General features: G+C 35.1%; 1 protein-coding gene across 16 annotated transcripts in view; it reads right to left on the bottom strand.

Moving 5' to 3' along the window:
* Positions 1 to 24,503, bottom strand: part of BBX (BBX high mobility group box domain containing) — a 274,025-nt gene that overhangs the window by 135,510 nt on the left and 114,012 nt on the right. For all 16 annotated transcript variants that reach the window (XM_007985925.3, XM_007985927.3, XM_007985932.3 and 13 more), the window contains one exon: positions 20,371 to 20,444. The gene's annotated coding sequence lies outside the window, so the exon portion shown is untranslated. The remainder of the gene's footprint in view (positions 1 to 20,370; positions 20,445 to 24,503) is intronic.

The following is a 24,503-nucleotide window of genomic DNA, read 5'->3' as shown; positions in this document are numbered from 1 at the left end:
TCTATACGTGCTGTGTAGGGGTTAAGTAACAGGAAATAACTATAAATGGATGAAAACGACAGCCAAGACTCCTCTAAGCTCAAAACAGACCTTAACATAAGTGCAATAATGTCATCATTCAAATGAGACACAGTGCTTGGCTAGCACAAGAAAAAGGAGTAGTGTCCACTGGCTAAGCACAGAAGAAGCTCACAGATTCTGAGTAAGATTTGCTGGGAGAAAACAGTTTGGCACGTGCATAGAAGAAGAAAACCATATTTAGAAATCTTCAACAACATAATATGTAGGTGAGCTTCCTAGAAGGGTCCCAATTCCTCAAAATAAGTATTAATATTAAAGTGCAGCTGCTCTACTTTCTGTTCCATTGTTTTTACAGAAACAATCAGCAATTTATTTTTCAGATTTAATAAAACCTAGTCAGGCTTTTGGAAATGTAAATTTTTATAGCTAAGATAAATAAATGGTAATACACTAGAAAACATTCAAGAAAACAGATTCATTGCTCCCTTCTTTTTCATCAAAATTACAGATCCATTTAAATATTTTACTTTTTAAATTTCAAATACAAACTACAAGACAAAATGAATATTGTTATTCAAGCAAGACCTAAATCTGAATGAAACTATTCAAAACTATTTTAATAAAATACTTTCTAATAATATAGATAAATCTATTTTTAGAATACTTCCTTGAATAATTACATAAACCTCAACATTAAGCTTACTTTTATATTACCAACTTTACTGTATAATAGACATGCTATAAGAGTAAAAAATATGTAGTTCAAAATTTATTCTTAATTTAGCATTTATAAAACCTTTTCCAAATTAAGCCCATCCAATGCAGAATCTATTATAAATGCATTTCCTAGCATCCTCAGAAAGAAAATTTTATATCACATATTTATAAATTTTTCTACTGTATTTAAGGATGGTCCAACTTATTTTATTAATAATAGTTTATTTTTAATATTCATTGCAACTTAAATCATTAGATAATATATGGCTTTCAGAAGACAAGACATTAAATCAAAATGAGAATACTAAATGAGTGTTGTAGGTTTTATGAAGCACTTTCAAGGCTGTCTAAATTAATAAAATACTAAGTGAATTAATACTATAAAAGAAACTTTTATCACTGATAATATAAAATATTAATGTGAATACTTAACAGGACAAGACTTTTACATTAATCAAAGACACATTATAATAATAGTTAGAATGAACATTCTCCTATCAGTAAAGTTTTCATGTGAGGTAATTTCTCCCATTTTTTCCCTGATAAGCATAACAGAATGTTTCTCTCCTTGAATTCCTGAGGAACAAAAAGTAATCTGTTGTTCTTGAGATAGGGTGGTATTAACTGCTTCTCTGAACAGAACATTTGGTATAATACGTTTCCTTAAGAGTTTTGTCAAGTAAGCAGTTAGTTAGGAGGGGTGAATTCTCACAGATAGTCTGGCTTCTTGTGCCTCATGGCTGGATAGCCCAGTGAATCTTGGGTGTTTTATGTGTTTGGAGGCTGGGGGTAGCAGGTTAACAGCTAGGCTTTCAATAACAAATAATTTGACATTTTAAAAACTCACAATTTTTAAGCTTCCAAATTTGAATCAGAATTCAGTTAGCGTTATTAAAAATAAATCCTTCACTAAAAAAGTTTCCCTCCTTTTTCTTCCTTTTTAGTTGTAAAAGTTTTCTCCTGCCTTCTCATCTTACACTAAAAGTTGCAAGACTTAAATAGAATCTTCAAAACCAGATCTATAACATCATGAGAGAAACATGTCCACTGGCTAAGCACAACAGAAATGTACACAGTCTGTATTGCTGAATAAAGGTCAGGAAGAGTCTATACTTGACCTCGGTTAAAGACCAAATACAAAGCTCACCAGTCACCCGCTCACCCTCAGGAGTGATTGGGCCGTGGTTACAATCTACAGAGAATTCAAAGGAAGTTGGTTCCCCCTTCCCACTGTAGCATGATTTCTGGCATCTTTTGCCTTTGGTGCAGAGTTCAAAGGTACTCAAGATGAATCCAGGGCCAGTAACACATTTACGAAATATTAGTCATGTGAGAATCTGGAGTCAAATAACTCCTTAAAAGTAGTTTAGCGATTCCTTGCGATAGTAATGGAAAGACTACATGAAGGTAGCAAGGAAAGAAGTCAGGCTCTCACTCACCATTCACCTGGAGTTGAGGCGTCCCAAGCAGAGGAACCACAACAGAAAGGAAAAAACAACTTGCCTTCAGCACCAGATACAGACAGACTCACTGACTTCAAGGAAAAGCCCAACAGAAAGAACCAATACTGACTCAAAGATGGCAACCAGAGTGTGAGAAAAGACATGGGGTTATGCTGTATAGCAAATAACAAAGGTTAGGATGAGTTGCCCTGGGCATGGCTGTAGGGTTGAGGGAAAAGAAGAAGGAGCAAGGCGGCAGAAATCAAGCATTAGCATTGAACAATGCCTGGGTTGCCTGATAAATGAAATCGGGAGGCCAAAGGCATTTTTTATACTAGAACAAATCAACCCTAAAGAACAAAGAGAGGAAGAGAAGTTCAATGTATGCCCCCACTTGCTGGGTTATGAGACAATAACTGGCAGGTTGCTGTGACACAGTTATGGGCCTAAAGCCCAGTAAGGCAGATAGATTCAGACCCTGGTAGTGGTGCCCAGACAAATAGTGACAAAGTGTTTTTCATTTCAATTAGAAGATAGAATACAAAATTGTGGCGTCAAAAGGAATCTTACAGATCACTGGTCTAACACTCTAATTTTTCAAAAAAAAGTAAAGTAAAGCTCAAGAAGAAATGACTGGCTATGGTTTAACAAAGCTACTTACTAGCAAAACTATTTACAGTACTCCTGATTTTGGCCTAGTGCTTTTAGGGAAATTATTGTAGTTAAGCAGGGGAAAGGTATTTCAGTGCTGACTGCATTTACATCTTTCCTTTCCACATTCAATAAATATCCATTGAATAAGTACCAGTAAATAGGATAGATCCTGGTATATTTCCTGGGAAACTGCAGAAGTTATGTGTAGTAGTGACAGCAAGCTTGACAAAAGACAAAATATTGAGATTAGTCAACTAAAATTCTAAAACACGAAGTACCCATTACAAGATTAGGAGGAATTTTTGGTATTAAAATTGGAACAGTGTGTACAAATATCAGATACCAGAAGAATCATTGGCTAATGAAAACAAAAGAGGGTGAACGACAGAAAAGGGGACGTGAGTTATTTACTCTGGTTTTTGGAACTGTTGCAATACAGAACAAAACATGGGTTGATCAAGGCTCTGCAGCTTGCAAATAGTCCTCCGTGGGTCACTCTTTCTCTATCTGAACAAGAATTAGGGGGAAAAGAAAAGAAATGTACGTTCTCTGCAAAAACTGTTTCTTAGAAGTCAGAAAAAGTTGACAGTTTTCATTTATCGCAAGAGAACATTTATTCTTATGATAAGGTTTTCTGGAGGCAAAACATTTAGTAAGCACACAGATCCAGCTATTTCAGGATGTCTAGATTTAAATGAGTTTGAGAAAAGGTATGAGTGACAATTTGGGAAACAGAAAAATAAAAGCGGCTTCCACAAAGAGTAAAACTAACTTTTAAAAAATGAGGGTCATCAGGGTTTTTGTTAAAATGTTTACAGGCAAACTCAAAAATCTTTTCCAGTTTTAAACTTCTGCTTGGATATAGTCATATTCATGCAAAGTATCATTCATAAAGATATGGTGAATATATCAAACAAAAATCTAGTAATTTTAAAGAACTATAGGAGCCAGAGAGAGAGAATACTTACATTCTGTTAGTAGGAGTATAAAATGTAATAAGTTCTATGGAAATCCACGTGGCATTATCTTGTGGAATTTCAGGTTTGGCGTACCCTATCACCTAACAGTTCAGCTCCTGAACATATATCCTGAAGAAATAATATGTACATAAAGAGGGCATATACAGGACTCAACAACTTTTCCTCTGCTGCTTTATTTCTAATGACAAAAAGAAAAAAGAAAAGGAAAGAAAAGAAAAGAAAAGAAAAAAGAAAAGAAAGACAGCTTAAATAGCCATTAAAAAGTAAATAAATTGCAGTATTTTCATACAATAAAAGATTATACATATATGATGATAAATGAATTACAAAGACAAGCAGGAATGAGTCATAAATATGTTGAGCAGGAAAAATAGTTGTTGCAGAAGAAAACATGTAGTATTATTTATATAAAATTTAAAAACAAGCAAAATTTAATGTAGGGGGTACATAAGTATGAGAAAAATGACAAAGAAAAACACAGAAGTTATAAACTCAACATTAAGGATTGTGGTGAGGGGGTAAAGAGAGGCAATGGAATCTGGGTGGGGCACACGGTGGGCTAAAAGAAACTGGTAATGTTCTATTCTCAAACTAGTAGTAGGTTCTCAGTTATTCGTGTTAATGCTATTCTTGGTACCTTATCTACATAGTATAAGTATTTTTGTGTAGGGTAGCAAAAAGAAATTATCATAGTTTAGATTCATCCTGATTCTAAAGATATGACTGCAGAATTATAAACACAGATAATGGTAGAGAAGGTAGCATAATAGGGTGCTGCCTATAGCCACAAACTTATTTCTCAAGTTAATAATTTTTTTTGTTTAAAGGCACATATTCAGCTTGCACACCATAGGGACATACAGAGAGTCTAACTCACCATTTCTAATATCTAATTCAGTATTGTGACATTATACCTGTTATCATTGTGAAACTCAGTTTTCTAATATGTTTTATTAGAAGGTATAAAGGGGTCATTAATATCCATGCACAATAAATATTCTTGTATCTATAGCATTTTCTGTATATACAAACATTCTTGTATATATAGCATTCTTACTTTTAAAAAGTTCTCAGAAATAACATTATATTTACTTCACAAACTATTTTAAAGGTATTTTTAAGTATTCGCAAGTAGCAAGTACCTAGCATGTACTCAGGACTCCGTAAAATTATCTCTTAATTCACATTACTCTTTGAGGTGAATATTTCCAGCGTTAGTTTACACATGTGGAAATTGAGATTCAGCACTGTGAAGTAGACTGCCCAACGTTTAAAAGCTAGCATAGTTGGGATTCAAATGATATCCAACTCTGATACCCAAATGTGAAAACCACGCATCTACTAGGTGGGACTGTCTAAAACTACAACAGCAAAAATAAATTTCTAATGCAAAAAACAAAACAAAACAAAACAAAACAAAAAACCCAGACTTGTTCTATTTCAGCTTACTATTTCAGTTTATGTTATTTAGAATGCATCCCTGAATCATGTTCTAATGGTCTGTATCAATTTTATGTCATAGTACTTCTTTATTACTTCATATAATCACAATTTACACTTAAACCCTATAAATTCTAAAACTGGCAGCGGATCCCAATTATGTTTATGGAAAGTCTCAACTTGGCTGTACTTCTTCTCATAACTGGAATTTCTCTAAGACTGGAAGTAAAGTTAGCTGTTGGTAGGCTGAAACTTAGCACTTTCATTTCATTACCCCCCACCGTCAGGGATTCACTCACAGGGAAGCAAAAAGGCTTGCCAAGTCCCACAGAAATTACTCACTTCCACTCTCTTTTTCCTCATCTCTCTTCCAAATGTACTTCAAAACCTAATTTTAAACTCATGCAGGAAATCTGATTAATACCACTTGGCTTTCTCTACTCCATTAACCCTAGGACCCGTCAGCACACATAAAACACAATTCGTTTATATGATTATTTGTCAGATTTTAATTTGTCATTGTTGTTTTCATTTGCATATTTGTCTAGCCTGCAAGAACCACTGACAAGAGTTTACAAATTTATTTCTTCTGTCCTGTGTCCTAACAAATTCTTCTTCCCCAAAAGGACCACCGACTATGCTGCGTGAACAGTAGTCACTTAACAAATGCTGAATGACTTACTACAGTGGAACAATTCGCCTCTGGTATTTCTCAATATCCCAGTGAATCCTCCACATCTATAACATGCTGGAGATGATACCAGGTACTGCTAGAGGCTTGGGGTCTTCCTGAGGGTGCCTGGGACAAGAAAAACACAGAGAGAGACCAGAGACAGTCAGGAGAAACACAGAGAGAGGAAACATGGAAATAAACAGAGGACAGAAATAAAGAGCTGAGAGGAGCAAAAGAGTCAGAAGTTAACGGAGAGATTAAGCAGCCAGAGAAATCAGACAGGAGGAAGTTGGCAATCTGAAGTTGGGTTTTGGTTTTGAAACCACATTTTTGGTACTATCTACTCATGTAATATGTGCCTTCATGTTACTAAATCTGTGATACAGTCAACCATTTTGAAGTTATTGTCATGGTTTTTCTGAGCTTGTAACTTTACCCATTAAAATTCATCTTCACAGGGTTTCATCTTTGGAGATACATCTACACACACAATCCTCCAAACAACCCAGCTGTAAATAAGGAAGTATTTTTTCCAGTTTAGAAAATGAAGGTCAGAGAGGTAATGTGACTTGCCCAAGACACAAGCAAATAAATGATAATCGAGGCCCCCAAATTTTCTGATTCCAAAATCCACTGCTTTTTCTAATATCCTATGTAGTCCCTAGTAGAATATTATAGAAATCCAAACTGGTTTTGTAAAATAAAATTCAAATAAACATAATTAAGGACAAAATTTTTCTATTTTATGGGACACTGAATTACTCAGGCTACTCATTAGGGTATTTTTAAGGTATACCAGAAAAAAATAAATCTGAATAAAAATATCGGAATGATAAAAAATTTAGAACAGAAATGAAATTAAGTGAACAGTCACTTGACAAAAATTTTTTAAAAGGGCTAGAGTTAGTTTATTTGCTTCTACAACTTTGTAATTTCAGTCTTAATGATTCAACACATTTCAGCTAACTGGAAAGATAAAGCAATGTTCTGCATTTCAATGAATTCTTAGAGCTAAGTACTAGTAAAGAACTGGTGCTCAAAACTACTTGTTCTCTCTTACAATGTCTCACCTAAAGTCTACACTGCAATCCAATTTCAGGGTACTTCATAGGGTAGAAATTATGAAATGTATTGCTCTTTGTATGCATGAGTATTTTCTTTTGAGGGGCACTTACACTCTTCTAAATAATCATGCCCTTTTAGTAACATTCAATTGAATTGCCAGAAAAGCTCCTTTGATAAAAAGTATAAGCATGTTATTGGATTTTACAGCAAAATAAGGCAATAAGAACACGAAATTTCTATTCAACTGTGTATCAATATATTTTCCATCATGTTCAGCATTTTTTAAAACAGAAATTTTCAAATAAGGCCTAAAGTACAGTACTGCTCTGCCCTCTAGTGACTGGCTAGGTTTTGTGAGCTACATGCAATTTTTTTTTTAATGCTTTTGCACAATACTTACAATTAAAAAAAAATATTACATGATGGCTTCTTTTTCATCATTTAAGAAGTGAACAAAAAGTACTGGTCAACTTTTAAGATATGAGTGGTACGAACATAATGCGGGAAAGATACTAAAGTTGAAGAATTTCTTTTCATCAGGCCACCCAAGTATTGCAAACCAGAAAAAAGTCTTAATATAAATTGTTCCAATCCTTAAATCTTCACGCAATTTATTTGGAAAAGTCAAACAATTCCGTTACAAATTTCTTTATTAAAAACCTTATAAATTTCTTAACTTATAAATTCCAAATTAGTCAATTATATTATTTCAGAGTCTGAGATATCAAGATGAATGATACTATATATATCACACACAGATGAACAATTTTCTACTAATTATAAAAGAGCAAAAATGCTTAATACAAAGCTATACTGAACATAATTTACCGTTAATTGCTCAAGTGGTACTTGAGGATTTTCCTGAACCTCAGTGTCGTCATTAGAAAACTCAGTATCACTTCACTGATATGTGTGGAAACATTAATCAAGGATGCCAGTTAAGACAGAGCTATTACATAGAGATTCACCCTACTACTTCAACGAAGGGAATCTGTCATATTATACATCCCTCTTAATTTCTCCTGCCATAAACCTCTTGCTAGGAACTGATGCGTTGCTAGAACAGCATTTCTACTCTCACTAAACCCAGGGTACCACTTCTGTGTCTACACACTTACATTAAAAATAAACAGTGCATTCACGCACACGAATGTAAAAGGACACCCAAACATGTGAGGATAATCTACAGACAGTGTGGTGGTGTGGTTAGGAGCACAAGCCCTGCAGCCAGACAGCCTGAGTTTGAATTCCAGCTTTGCCACTTACTAGCAGTGTAATCTTGGGCAGATAATTTCACCTCTCTGTTCTTTCAGTTTCCTCATCTAAAAAATGAGAAGAAAAAGAGGCACCTACCAGTAGTAATAGGTTATATCTTGATAGGTATTTGGGTTACGCAGGTATATGCATTTCCCAAAATTCAGAAAATGTATTTTTAAGATATGTGCATGCAACTGAATGTAGACTTACATCAAAAAAATTATACATAAATATTGAACTTGTTAATATAGATATTACACAATATAAATGCTGAAGCATTTAGGGAGGTGTAGTGACATCTATATTTTCAGATGCCTCAAAAATTAAGTTGGATTGATGAGGGATAGAGAGATGGACAGATGATAGTTTGTAATACAATAAATATAATAAAATGTTAATGGCCAAATCTAGGTGGCGAGTATGTGAGTTTCATAATAAAATGTTGGGGGAAAATATGCCTACCTCTCATCAGACTGATGTGAAGATTAAATATATATATAATAGTATTAAATATAAAGAAGAATGACTGACTTAATAATGGCATCTGGCAATATGTTTATTTAAACAAATGAAAAGTAGTGATCTATTCTTTCCAAGTTGGTAGAAAAGGGAGGAAGGTAATAAGGCACTGAGTTCCCAAACTGGAGTCAGTAGTTGCCATCAAAGGTGTTACAGGTCAAATTTCAGACACATCATAAAACTGCATAGACTATATAAAGAATATAGTCTTTGAAAGTAACAATGAGCTGGATTTGAATCTCAGGTCTGTTTTTAACAAGTCAAGAAGCTCAGACAAGCTATTTATATGCTCTGAGACTCAGTTCTCTCTTGTATGAGATAGGAATAATGACACCTACATTTAAGGCTCACTGTGAAGACAAGGAAGAAAAATACACACACACACAAACACACACACACACGGAAATGAGCACACAAAAGACAAATAACAGCTGTAGTTTTTAATTATTATAATCATCATTACTACCTAGGGAAAGTCTTAGTTTATCTTTACCCCCATTCTCTGAAGATGAAAACCAAAGTGGCTATGCATCTGGTTCTTAGACTGGAAACAGCAAATGCAGTTGGCCCAAATACTCTGAAGGGCTTTCTAAAGGATCTTTATTAAAAGAGTAGACCTTATTTTAAGTTTCACTAAGTGTGAAAGAAGAGCTGACAATGACAGGAAATTCATTATTCATTTCTCTGTAATGCCAATTATAATAAATATAAGACTTACGAGTAAGGCATTTGAAAGTATGTTTGCTGATGGCATTTTAAAGAAAATCACTTCAGTGCATTTGAGGAAATGATATTAATACCTGGATGAGCTTTGATTTAAAATAGTCTAAGGTAACATATTTAAAGAATATTACAACTACATTTACAGAAGATGAGTTTTATGCTCTGAGGGAGAGGATTTGAAAAGCATTATGGATTACTCAATGAAGACAGTGACTCAACACATAGTTTCAGCTAAAAAGAAAATCAAGAACTTGGCACTCAAAGAAGGAATATTGGAAAGATTACACAACATGGCTACTTCATTGACTGCTGTATAAAAACTGCTTTCTCCAAAGGTTATTCATCCCTGGATTACTTAACTCAAGGAACTTTTTTCAGGCATTTAGATATCCCTAAATTTTCAATACTGTCAATCTTGAAAGTCTTCCCCATCTTGCACAGCACTATTCTGCTTTTCCCACCACAGATCTGATAGAATTTCTTTCCTTTAGACTTCCCTTAACAAAGAATGGATATTTTCAACAGTTCCACTTTAGGCATATTATCTTTCACCAATTTTCAAAGTTTTAGCTCTTACCTCACTCTTCTATTAAACCTGTCTTCAGCCTGAATCTCTATCAAACCTCATCTCAAATTTATAACTACATCCTAAATATAATGCCATTGATATCCTCTGTGTTTCAAATCCAATCCATCCCAAACTTCACCTCCCCCTCCCACAAATCAGTAATACTAGCAGCTCCTTACTTCTGATGGCAACATTAGCACTCTTGTGAACATCCACAATTAAATTAAAAACCTATCTTTGACTTTCTTTTAAATACCCTCCATTTGCTCCTTCCCTCTCTGTCCCTCTACATCCCCAAAACGAGTTCAGTCTATTGTCAAGTTCTATAGATTAATGGTTTCTAAATTGGTTCAGGTGATAGATACTTAGAATTCATATTCAAGAAACACAGTGAAAGCTAAATTTACAATAACTAAACACACAAAACAGAGGCTAAATAGTAGTAGGAATCAAGTGTTTTAGAAAATTGTCATTGAAGGAATCCTTAAAACTGGGTATCCATTAACTTTTGCCCTGTGAATGGGAAAGACTAGTTCTGTAACTTGGAATACTTCAATCTAAAATATTTCAAGATCCAGAGTATAACCTTCTTAATGTCTCTCATTATAGCCCCATTTACACCTGTCAATACACTACCAGAAGAATGAATGTTTTCTTACCTATGATAATACTAAAGCCCCCTAAACCAGTCTTTCCAATGTCTACCTTTTTCTCTTCTGTTTCATCTCATTTATATCAATCGTTCAAAAGTTTTCAGTGGCCCATCTGCCTTTTGAGGTGGGGGGAAGGAAACTCACCTTAGCATTCAAGACCCTCTTTACATCTCTGCTTTCACACCAACGTTTCCCACTGTAACTTTACATGTATCCCATCCCACTGGCCCAAGTAGTCTATTCACCCTTCCACACTTCTGTTATTTCCTCCTCTTTGTGAAGTCTTCCCTGATATCCTTAAGTGGGATTTAAGGTCTTCCTCAGAACTAGAAGTTTATTTGTGTATCTCCCTCTTTTGTGCCTGGACTTTGCCTTATATTACCACATTCTGATCCTGGCAGTGTGTAACGCACTGCCTTGCACGTGATAATTAGTAAGTATTTGTTAGCTATACAGAAGAATAGAAAATACATTATTTATCTTTAAAGAAAACATTTTTCCAGTGAGATTACTACAGGTAGCTCAGGTTCTAAAAAGAAACAGAACAGAGCGGGAGAAAGATTAAAGAGGGATAATGATCCAGAGCACAAACTCTCACAAGCAGTCTGGAAAGGTTTCGATTTCTCAATATATAGTAATAATTTTAAAAGTATACAATTAAGGTCTATAAAATCCATGGTGGTTATGGTTTGGATGTTTACATACTCAACAAGGAAAAGGCAAAATTGCTATAAAAAAACCACAAACACCTAACACATATACACTAAATAAGAAGCAACTTTTAGAAGGAACCAAGGTATTTCATAGAGGGTACTAAAATACCTTGAAAACAAGTTTAGATATATTAATTATTGAGAGATATTCAAAATTAATACAAAATAGCTACTGATACACAGGACAGAGACCAAACTGTATTGATTTTTATGCTTATGTGCATGAAAATTATTAGAAAATAAATACTTTCACAGAACATTTCTGAAGATAGAGAAAAAAATTTTTTCTCTTGGACCAATTAATTATGAAATGTTAAACCACTAACTTGAAATAAAGGAAAATTTTGCATCTCTTTTGAAGTTTATGAATTAAATAACAGAATAAGGTCATGGTTGAATGAACTATTTAAATTTTTTAAATATTTATATAATTATCAGTGTGTAATATTTTTAAAAAATAGCACTTAGCAGGACATGGTGGCTCACGTCTGTAATCCCAGCACTTTGGAATCTAAGGAAGGAGGATCACTGAGGTAGGAGGATCACTTGCAGCCAAGACCAGCCTGAGCAACATAGTAAGTAAGAACCCATCTCTACCAAAAATAAATTTAAAGAAACTTAGCCAGGTGTGGTGGCACATGCCTGAAGTCCTGCCTATTTGGGAGGTTAAGGCAGGACGATCACTTGAGCCTGGTAGTTCAAGGCTGTAGTGAGCTCTGATGAAACTACTGCACTCCAGCATGGGCAACAGAATGAGCCTTTAACTCTAAAAAAAAAATTAATTATCATACTTTAAATTCCCATACTTAGTGAATTCTCATTAAGAATCGTACTATATCTCCTTGTTTTGTTCAAATAATTATAGTCTTTGAAAAAAAACATCTAGACTATATAAATTTGTTCTTATGCTTAAAAAATGTACATAGTTTGGGCTGATAATCTTGTTAATACTAATAGCAGGTAGCAATAATATTCTTAACTATAATCCACTGAATGACAAATGACTTATTTCCTAGTATTTTCATATGTTTGGGCTTTACTAAAATTGCAAAATTGCAGGAGGTACAATTCAAATAAAATCAAACTTCTATCACAATTGTACAGAAAATATTTTAAGAAATCCAACAATAAGAGTAAATGTTAATTTATTCTTTCCTAATGAAATCATCAGGAAAGCAAGTCCATCTTGTATTCAATAAAGATTTTCCCAACATAGTAAAAATGTACAGTTTGAAGCCGGACCATTTCTCTTGTTGTGAATGGAGATAGTAATAAACATGAAATTAAATTTCAAGGAGCAGTTAAGAAGCAAAAAAAGTTATAGATCATTTTTTTACTTACTGCCCATTTTAAGAACACATTTCCTTAATAGTCCCTGTCATATGCTGGGTTGACATTATACCCTTTAGTACTTTTAATCCTCTAACAACTTTACATGGCAGGTATTTGCCCCATTTCACAGAAAGCTAAGTAACTTTACCACATCCCAGTTATGGTAAACAGCCGAGTTAGTGTAGTCTTGGGTCTATCTGCCTCCACAGCCCATGTTTCTAAGAGATCACTCTACAGTTAAAAACAATCAAACAAACAAAAAAACAAAAACAAAAACAAAACAATCACTTTTTTTTAAGTGATCCATTTAGATCTGTCTCCCTTAAGGAAACTCTTAAGTTTCTGCCTATCCATATTAATATCTGGGAATCAATAGTGAGCATTTTGCAGCTGACAATCTAGAGGTAGGAATCAAGATCTTTGTAAGTATTCAAAAGTTCTAAAATATTTTTTCATGGCACATAATAAACTCCGATGTATAAAATATTCTATTATAGCAGAAAGCCGGTAAAAAAAAAAATCTATAATTTTGCTGATTAGGGAAAAACTCATAAAAAGAGACATGATTGAAACACTTCTACTATCAATAAGATATAATAGCCTTATTAGAAAGATGTATCTTTTGTTCTCTAAAAAGTGAAACTCCAGGTGAATAATAAAGATAGGCAACTCCCAGCATTTTAACAGGAACTAAACCTTCAAACCTGAAAACTTTATGATTTATTTAAATGTTCGTTTCACCAAATGAATTGAAAGATGATCTGTATGCTTCTGTCCTTCCAAATGGCCTGACAAAATGATTGCTATAAAAAGAGGTTTGGTATTTAAGGGGATTGACAATAGCTGCTGACTTCAACTTTTTCTTTATTGACTTTTATAATACATTCATTTAATGATTTGGTAACTCTAACAATGCTGAAAACATAGTGGTATTCAAAAACTCTACTGAAGGCATGGACGGAGTTTCATGTCCATCCAGGTGCTGCCTTCATGGACAGGAGGGTATATGCTACTCTGTACATGGATACACCTCACATTTGATAGGTTTTACTTTTCTCTTATTTGGCAATTCTTCAGTATAACTATTGTGACACAATATATTAGGACAGTGCTCACCACATAAACAGTAGGTAGCTAAGCCCTCTTTAGAAGCCAGTTCCCCCACATCTGGCTGGCTCTCTCAGAAACCTGAGCACTCTAAGTGCCTATGGTAATGTTTAATATCCTAAAACAGAGCATTTCCGCCATAAGGAGACACTTGGTAATAAACTGCTTTATAGTAAATGTTAAGAACACTGAAATAATTAGATAACTCATCTGTTTTATATGAACAGTAATATAGCCACAGTAGAGGCAGAACAACTGCAAATTAAGCAGGTTATACAAGATAATGCAAAACAAACACAATATTCTTGTCTATCTACTTCACAGATCAATTTGAATACAGCAATATCCTACAAATACCTCCCAGAACAAAACACTCAAATGTTGACTTTAGTCAACCTTTCTGGTACACATTAACTGAAGCCCGGTATCACACTGCATCTCTTAAAGCCCAGCATGAATCAAAGTGCCTGCCCTAAATCTCACAACCTTCACATGTACTCTACTCACAGGGTCGCTGATGAAGGGTTGGAAAAAAAGAAAGAAGGCAGGTGAGGAGACAGGACAATAATTAAATATATCTATCAGACTTAGGCTGAGCAGAAGTTGCTGGCATTATTTCAAATACAGAATCTTTTTTTTTCTGTTTACCAAAATCTTAAGTATATGCCATTTCCCTGTTTGCACTCTCAACGGATTCACAAAGAAAAAGAATATTGCGTTACAAAATGTGAATTGGCTTGATACAGTAAACAGAAACAGGTATAACCCAAAAGAGTAATTATCTTCTTCAACTTAATTTTCAAATACATTCCCAGTATTCCTAGATAACAATAAATACACATGGAAGTCAATTTTTACAATGATGTACTTCCTCCATTATATAAATCACTTGAATTTTCAAGTTCTTAGGCTTAATTCCTTCACTTGTAAGAACCTTATTTTAATGGATGGTGACTTCAAAGTGGAAAAAACAGGAATTCAGTAATTTCAAACATCTCCCTCCTCAAAAGTATCAAAGATATTTTTAGAATCTTAGAAGATTGTAACAAACCAGGTATCTTGTTTATAGACTAAATCACATAGGAAGTATTTTTTAAAACACTTTTACTTCATTCTGTGGTAAAGAAAAACAAAAACCTATGTTACAGATGAAATTGTGTCCCGTTCCAAGTTCATATTTTGAAGCCCCAGTACCCAATGTGATGGGACAGGGCCTATAAAGAGGAAATAAAAGTTAAGCAAGGTCATATGGATGGGGCCCTGATCCCAAAGAACTGGTGTACTTACCAGAAGAGACACTAGAGCTCACTGCCTACACAGAGGAAAGGCCATGTAAGGACATAGCAAGAAGGCAGCCCCTTCTGGTGGTATAAGCCAGGAAGAGAGACCTCACTAGAAACTGACTTTTCCAGCATCGTAGTCACTGACTTCTAGCCTCCAGAGCTTTCAACTTAAAATAAATGTCTGTTGTTTAAATCACCCAGTCTGACACTTTTTTAAATGTGTTACAGCAACACACGCAAACTAATACAACCTCTAAAGATGAAGAGTTTATATTTTTTGAGGTGGTTTTACTCCACCAATAATCCAGGTGAATAAGCAACTAATAGTTACAAAGATACTCCATTTATAAAGAGAAGAGCCTGGAACAATTTGAAGACTAATTGAGGCCCCCCAAAATCATTTTTATATACCTGTGCGATTTTAAAATTAAATAGTCATTTTAGAAAAAGCATAAGGCTTTGAATTATAAAAGATATTACTATGTTATACTTGATTCTGAAAGTACAAGGGGACAATGTCAATAGAGAAGTTCTTTAAGGCAGTGGTCCCCAAGTTTTTTAAGCACCAGGGACCGGTTTCATGGAAGACAATTTTTTCACGAATGGTAGGGGATGTGGGGGGGATGGTTTGGGCATGAAACTGTTCCACCTCAGATCATCAGGCATTAGATTCTCATAAGGAACATGCAACCTAGATCCCTCATATATGCAGTTCACAGTAGGGTTCAGACTCCTATGAGAATCTAATGCCGCTGCTGATCTGACAGGAGGCAGAGCTTAGGTGGTGCTCAGCTCCTGCTGTGCAACCCGGTTCCTAACAGGCCATGGACCAGTACCAGTTAGAGGCCCAGGAAGTTGGGGACCCCTGCTTTAAGGAGTCTAAATTAGTTAAACCTTCACACTGGAGAACAGTACCATAAAAATCTTAAAATAGAAATGCTATTTCTTCTGAAACCAAACAGTATTTGCTCTATATGAGGAAAAAAATTTCAGTAGTACCATTTTCTGTTCTTGTACCTTGCCTCAAGATTATATAAAATTTGATACTTTTTGCAACTTAATGCTGATCTTATTAATATGCAGAGTAAAAGCCATAAAGTATATGAGCTTTTGGCCATCACTCTGTCCTTGGGACTTCTAAATTCTTAGTGACAAGAAGTTAATTATTAGATCATGGGGTAACTAATATTTCTACAGGATTCACCCTTTCTCTCAGCAGTAAGGACAAAGCCACTTCCAATTTCCGGTAGAAGTAAAGAAGAATGCGTAAGTTCTTACGCATTCAGGACAATTTTTTTAAAAACCCTTGGCAGGTGTGTGGACGTAAGTGTTTATAAACACATTTTAGATATGCACTGTTGGATGTCTATCAGAGAGGTATGGTACAGGGTATCAAGATTCTTGAACTTTGATCACATCTTTCTTTTACAAACTACTACTTCTTGAATGCTCCTATGTGCCAGGGACTCTTTTCAGGCAATTAACCCAATTATCTCATTTAATTCTCACAATCCTACAAGGTAGAGATCATTATCCCTCTACTACAATGAGAAAACAACATTTCAGAGAGGTCAAATATAATCACCCAAATGTTTTCAATTAAAAAGTGCCAAAACTAGGACATCTCTGAATCCAAAACCCATGTTTTGCTATAGTGTCTTGCCTTCTAACTGTGTGTGTGTGTGTGTTTATGTATATATATCTAGATATATCTATATCTAGATATATAAATATAGATATCTAGATATAGATATATCTAGATATATATATTTTAAGATACAGATGTTGACATGGTTTGGCTCTGTGTCCCAACCGAAATCTCACCTTGAATTGTACTAATCCCCATGTCATGGGATGGACCTGGTGGGAGGTAACTGAATCATGGGGGTGGGATTTCTTCCATGCCATTCTTGTAATAGTGAATAAGTCTCAAGAGATCAGATGGTTTTATAAAGGGGAGTCCCCCTGCATATGCTCTCCTGCCTGCTGCCATGTAAAACGTGCCTCTGCTCTTCCTTCGTCTTCTGCCATGATTGTGAGGCCTCCCAACCATGTGAAACGGTGAGTCCATTAAAGCTCTTTCCTTTATAAATTACCCAGTCTTGGGTATGTCTTTATTAGCAGCATAAGAACAGACGAATACAGATGTCTAAGCATGTTCCTTACTCCCAATCTTAAGGAACTATAAACTATCACAAAGCATTGTTTATATACTATTGGATGTTTAAATCAATCATCTTAATCCACACAAGTTTGATAATAATGTTTTTTAATATCTGTGAGATGAATAAAACCACCATTGGCTGAGGAGTTCTATGTGCTAACAATTTTCTAGAAGATTTAAGAGATAATAATAATGCAAAAGTCACTGTATAGTAAATGTGACCTCAGGTAGAGTATCTTAGAAAACTCCAGATGCAATTGTTAAGTTCCCTATGGTGCCTGCATTCTTCATCACTACAATGATTCTTGAAATTGAACTTAAGTAGACAAAGGCATTTGGCTACTATTATATCCAGTACGATTAATATATTACTACTGGAAAAAGCAAAGTACCCATTTCCTCATTCTCATCCTATATTAAATTAGATAATATCTGTCAAAGTTCTGTAACCTATTATATATAGGTAAAAGAATTATTTTAAGTATCATATTTCCTTTCTCTAATTCTGTATGCAAATTACAGAGGGTCCAGTTTGCAGTAAGTTTTATTCATTTTAAAATTACCTATAAAAGAATAATGTAAGTCTATTATACACATTAGAAACTTTTCCTAAGTTTTAGGAAAAGTTGTAAGGTTCAAAACATCAAGAAACTCTTGGATTGTATCCCTAAAACTTGTCACTGACAGCATTCCACATAACAACAAAAAGATTCATGGTCAAATAATTTGACATGTTAAATAGATTAACTTACTGAAGAACTTCCTGGAATCTTTAATACATTATGTGCACTCTGTCTCTTAAAAAGCAGTAGATGGTATTTTGCCGATATAATGTCTCTTAAAAAGCAGTAGATGGTATTTTGCAGATATAATAGTTAAAATATGTACTGTTTCTCCCTATCGGTCTTTCCCTATCCCCTCTTACAAGGCCACTCTCTCGCATGACGCAGGTTTCACTCTGTGACATGCTCTAGCCAATTAAACATGAGAGTTAATGACATGTGCCACTTCCAAGCACCCTTGTTAAGAGTCATAGTTCCATCACTTTTCTCTTTCCTCTTTCCTCTGCAAGACGTGTACGTGCCAGAAAGACTGCTCCTTCAGCTTTGGTTCAGGAATGAAGAGGACACAGAGCAGAGTGGCAAGAGACTAATCAGGGACATGAACATAAATGAGAAATAAATGTTTACTGCCATAAACCACTAAGATTTGGAGGCTCTTCTGATATTGAAACGTAATTGACTAAGTTGACTGATCTGTTTCCCAGATTTATTGAACCCTGGCATCCTTTTGCCAAGTAACATCTTCTAGGATTTGTTTCCTCAATTACTCCTGGTTTTGTATGGCATCTTTTCTATTTCTCAGTTAATACTGTATTTAAGACAAACATATATCAGCTAGAAAGTATGCAGTGTTAGCCATCTGCAATTAAGCTTCCATTTTAAATTTTATCATTAGTGTGAATTTCTGTCAATTTCTGCCTATAGTCAATAAAACATTCTATTGCAATAATCTGATTAACATTCAGAAATCGTTGGCTCAGATGGCTACTTAGTGAAATCTGCCATAGTAATCTTGGCTCATTACTTAGTTTTTCTGAATAGGTCAGATAAAGGGTCCGGGCTTTGCTTTCTGTATATGTATTTATATTTAGCAAATTCAGAATACTGCTACCAATTCCATTTTCTTTAAACCTCACCATACTCAACTCTCTTTTAGATTAGCAAATGAGAACATACTTAAAATTTCAGTATCAATTTTTGAAAATTCCATAGTCTATACTGCTGACTCAATAAAACCATAATTAACTGTATTCTGGCTGGCATTCTTAAATTCAGAATTTGTATTAATATTTGTAACAAATGTGCTTTGAAGGATAGCACAGTGAAGAAGAAAAACAATAATTAAATTCCAATCTTCTCACTGGCATTAAAGTTTTGTTGTTGTTTAAATCCCCTATTATAAATATACATTCAAGTAAATCATATACATTTTACTATGTGTACAATCCTAGACAATGACTTTTAGGAGACTGGTTCAGAGGCCTTACATTTATGCTGACATCACAGAAGCAACATTCAGTGATATAGTTACCAAAAGGGAAAGGTAGACACATAATCTAGACAGATGTAATAAGCTACAAAATATACTTTAAACCAGAAAAGGTTTTGGATTAATCTTAATTAAAAAGTTAAAGAATAAGTTCCTTTCCTGAACACTATAACTAAACAATATTTACTATATTTGCTCATTTTAATTCACAACAGTTTCCTCAGTCTTATATATCATCAGTTCACCATAAAGTATTCAGATACCAGTAAAGCAATCCCACATCTGATTCCCAGATTGGGGAAACTCTATGCATTTAAGTAATTATTATTAAAACTAATTTAAAAATATTATTGCCATACATTAAAGTTAAAAACTTTTTCCCCTAAAACAACAGCTTTGAAAATAACTAACATACAAAGGGACAGTTACAGTATCTGCAAGTTCCAGAATTTTATAATTTGGCATATGTATATATTTTAAAATCTCAACTTTTTCCTTCATTATGTGGTTTTCATATTTAAAGTGGTTTCAAGATGCAGCTACACCCACCTCTATTATTTTTAACAGGTAAGAAAAACTCCATAATGTTTCAATACTGATTCATTTTTCAATTAAAGCCAACAGGAGTACAAAAAGCAGCTTTTGGGGGAATAGATCAATTTAATACCTATTTAGGTATATAACCTCTAAGTATCTAGGACTTTAGAAAACTGACTTTCACCAATAACGCAGTACTGTGGAGAAACGAATCAGAGATTTTGAAATGGCTAGTTTTAAAATTTTCATGATTTTAAAAGAAAATTTAACTTACTTGATAATGGAGATTAATAAAAGTCACACTTTAAAAAATAATAAAATTGACAAGAAAAAAATATCCAATTATCACACTTCCTTGATCAAGATGGATTATGGGGAAAAGTTGAGACCAGCTGTGACAGCACATAGTTCTTGACTGCCTCACTGCTTCCAGGTAAGTTAGTAAGATGGACCTTCACAACAGCTCTTACCAGTCAAGTCAAGACTTTCCATTGTGATTTCAGTGGAACATCAGAACTTCCAGCTTCTGTGATGCAGCAGGATTCTGTGAAGGATTCATAAAAAAGTAGTTAAAATGGTGAGCCAGGAAGGTCTTTCAAATAAAGCTGACATTCATTCTCTTTAGCAAAATAATCTCCAAATAAAATGAATTACCAGCCAAACAATCAACATGAGGCAAATCTCCCTACGCCAATGCTAGTTAGAGAAAGTGGCCTAAAGTGTTTACTGTCAATTTTAACAAAAAGACGGTCATTAAAATTATTCAATGGAAATTCTGAGATTAAGGTTACACATACTAAGAATTAATCATGGGCAGTAACTTCTTGGCCTTTTGGCTATAATTAAGTGTAGAATTACAGGCAAATCCCCTGGAAAAATGTAGGGTTAAATTGACACCCTGACTAAAACCAAGTTATTTTAAATGACTAGCCCCACTCAACTTGATAAACTGTGATTCAGATATTAATATTTAAGATTTACCTTTTAAATAATTTAAAGTTAATAGGGCAAGATAGTAAAAACGAACAAACAAGAAAGCAGCCCGGGGTGAGGGGTCCAAATAGAAAATAATTTTTATTTTTTAAGGATAAAGGATGAAGTAAATATAAGATCAAAATCAGTGAAATGGTGTACATGTAAACTAAATGGAATTTTATTTTAATAACACTACAAATATATATCCTTAAACCGTATCATTTCTAAGAATTCAAAAGTTATCATTTATGTTTCTTTGTAAGACAGATTTAGGTTGCTTCAGTGGTGAAACTAAATCCACACTCAACTAAAAGAAACAATTCTAGGCAGATTATGACGATACATTTCTTCTCAATCTGTAAGCTACATACTGTGGAAACTGAATATCATAAGTTCTCTGACAGCCAAACAGAAACCCTCCAAATTTTATCTGGCTATTACAAATGGCCACATGAGTAGCCTCAGAAAAGCAGTTGCAGCATAGTCTGGTCTGCGTTGAAATCACTAGTATTTCAGAGAGCGTTCTGATTTGATGGAAATGAGTGGTGATGTGAGATATCAGAAAGGCAGGTGGGCCAGCAGGGGCAAATGCCCTAAGTATGAGCACAGCCCTACAGAACGGTGACTTGAACGTGCCCTGAGACCAACGCCTGGGCAGATTTTCATCTGAGCCACCTGGTACCTGTCTGTGTTCTCTGGGTCCCACTTTGGCTTACTTTCAACCTCCAATTACCCCCACAGGGCCTTGGCTTCCTGACTCCTGGTGATTAGCTCCACTGCCTCATTAGGAACTTGTCTTTCCCTTTTCAAGGCCTCTGCTTCCCACCCATGATACTGCACACCCCCCTCCCAGTCCTAGCCAGCACTGATCTGGCATAGCCCAGGATTCCCTCTGAGAAACTTCATAATGGCAGGTGGGACAGCCATGTATTATATATTATTTGTCCCTTACAAACAGGGCATCTGACTTGGCATCTGAAAAACCTATCTTACAGATGTGGCCTAAACCACCACTGAAACATGCTGAAGCAACTGGCTTTTTGGCACAGCTCTCACACTCCCCCTTGAGGTGCTGTTTTAAAAAGCTTTTTATTCTAAAAAAGGTGAGGTGCCACCTGTTACAATGAGGCAGATTCCCAATTAGTGTTAATGTCCAGCATAACATTCAAAGGCACGTTATTGCAAAATCCCCTAGTATGCCAAATCTGTGTTTTGCACCCTGATGTCACTACTACCTAGTCAGTGCAGAAGGGACTCTGAGGTAACCATGCTGCCCACTTACACAGAAGAATATTTAATCCCCATGAATGACTGCTTTTCTGATATTTTCATCAGTTCTCTGGGTAATAGATTAAGCTTTAACTAACTCATTTTCATACATACCCCTAATTCAATCAAGCTCAATAAAAGTCATTCTGGACTGCAATTATTTGCTAAGGAACAATTACATTCAAATGAAAAAAAAATTGCTGGGCATGATACCATGCATGGTACAGACGCCTCTCCATTTATGCAGTAAAAACAAAGAAAATAGCCAAACTGCTGGAAAAGGAAATAAGGATTGTTTTTCCTCATCCTTCGGAAGACAGAATACTCATGCTTTTATACCTTAAAAATGGTATTGCTTTCAACTACATTTATGCTTTCAAAGAGGCTGTATTTCTAATCTAAGAGCCAGCATGACTTCTGAGACCCAAAGCAAGTACAGGTCACAAACTAGGAGTTCTAATACCCACTTTTCCACAAAACCATCCACTGACTTCCTCCATTTCCTCAGTAGGTACTGTATTCAATTTCCACTTTATAATGCAAGTTTTCTTAAAAGATTTTTCCTACTATAAAACTACTTCTCCACCTTTATGTGAATACAATTCTTATCTTCTGATCAACTCACTATTTTATATACTACATGCTGATAAAATGAACTTAATCACCAAGCTTTTACTTCCATGTAATATAATGTAGTCGTGCTTGTAGTCAAAAAATTCTTGATTTAATTAAAGCCTTCCCTGTCCTGGGCGTGCATAACCCTTTCCCACTCCATATATTCTGTTATTCCCAACAGTGGCCTCAGACACATTATGCAATTTATAGTACTGAAAATGATGTTGTTATACCAACTGTTATGCAATTTTGGCCAATGAATTCCATGCCTCAGGTCACTGTTGTCCACTACAGGCTAAAGGCCTAGAAATGATAAACTGACAGTCTGATCTCTAGTTAAATCATTTGCTGAAATAAAATATCTTCATATAAAGATAACTGCAGGAACATATATACACTCACACACACATATAAAATAAAAGTGACAACATAAACTATGAATAAAGACAAAACTTTGGTTAAAATCACCCATCTGTCTTTTACAGTTGAAGCTTAAACCACAGCTGTTTCACAGGCATTTCTGGCCAGGCACCAGTCTTTAACTGAAATTACAATGTCAGCTACACTGAGAATGGAAATCTCTCCAAAAAAAAAAATGCAAATCTGAATTACCTCTTTGTCACCTTCCCACCCCTACCTTGGCATTTCCTCATTACTCCCAGAGCCTTTCAGTTGAAAAACATTAAATACAAACAGGTCTTAAGAGTTCCCTAGAAAATTTGGCAGTAAACCAAAGTAACTACTAAGTAATTACAGATTTGTCCGTTTGTTTGGATTCTCCAAAAACAGTATCAGAAAACACTAGGTAGCAGGGACAGAAAACTACAGCATTCATTGTTTCAGATGGGCCCTTTATAATAGCAGACGAAAGATTTGCAAATCCTCTCCCCTCCAGTACTCAATATTGAACCAAATATAAACTTATTTTTAAAAATGACCAGCAAGGTGTGGTGGCTCACACCTATAATCCCAGCACTTTGGAAGGCCCAGGCAGGTAGATCACTTGAGCTCAGGAGTTCAAAACCAGCCCGGGCATCATGGTGAAATCCCATTTCTACTAAAAATACAGAAATTAGCTGGGCATGATGGTGTGGACCTATAGTTCCAGCTACTCAGAAGGCTGAGGCAGGAGAATCGCTTAAACCCGGGACGTGGACGTAGCAGTGAGCTGAGATAGTGCCACTGCACTCCAACCTGGGCAACAGAGTGAGATTTAGTCCCGAAAAAACAAAAAAACAAAAACAAAAACAAAACACACACACAAAAAAAAAAAGAAAAAGAAAAGAAAAATTACCTACCACCTACTTTTTGCCAACAGAATAGCAAGGCAAATGATGTAGGCTTTTACTATTTGGAAAATTACTAACCTACTATGCATTAACACTGCAAAAACTATTGTAACAGAGTGGGTGCGCTGGCTCATGCCTGTTAATCCCAGCACTTTGGGAGGTCGAGGCAGGTGGATCACTTGAGGTCAGGAGTTTAAAATCAGCCTGGCCAACATGATGAAACCTTGTCTCTACTAAAAATACAAAAATTAGTTGGGCATGGTGTTGGGTGCCTATAATCCCAGCTACTTCAGAGGCTGAGGCAGGAGAATCACTTAAACCCGGGAGACGGAGGTTGTACTGAGCCAAGATTGCACTACTGCACACCAGCCTGGGCAACAGAGCAAGACTCCATCTTACAAAACAACCACCACCACCAAACAGCTATTATAAAAGAGTTACTGCTTTCTTAAAGC

The sequence above is a fragment of the Chlorocebus sabaeus genome, chromosome 22, assembly GCF_047675955.1.
Source record: "Chlorocebus sabaeus isolate Y175 chromosome 22, mChlSab1.0.hap1, whole genome shotgun sequence".
NCBI classification, from domain to species: Eukaryota; Metazoa; Chordata; class Mammalia; order Primates; family Cercopithecidae; genus Chlorocebus; species Chlorocebus sabaeus.
Note: the sequence above shows the minus strand (reverse complement) of the source record. Positions and strands in the feature narration are given on the sequence as shown.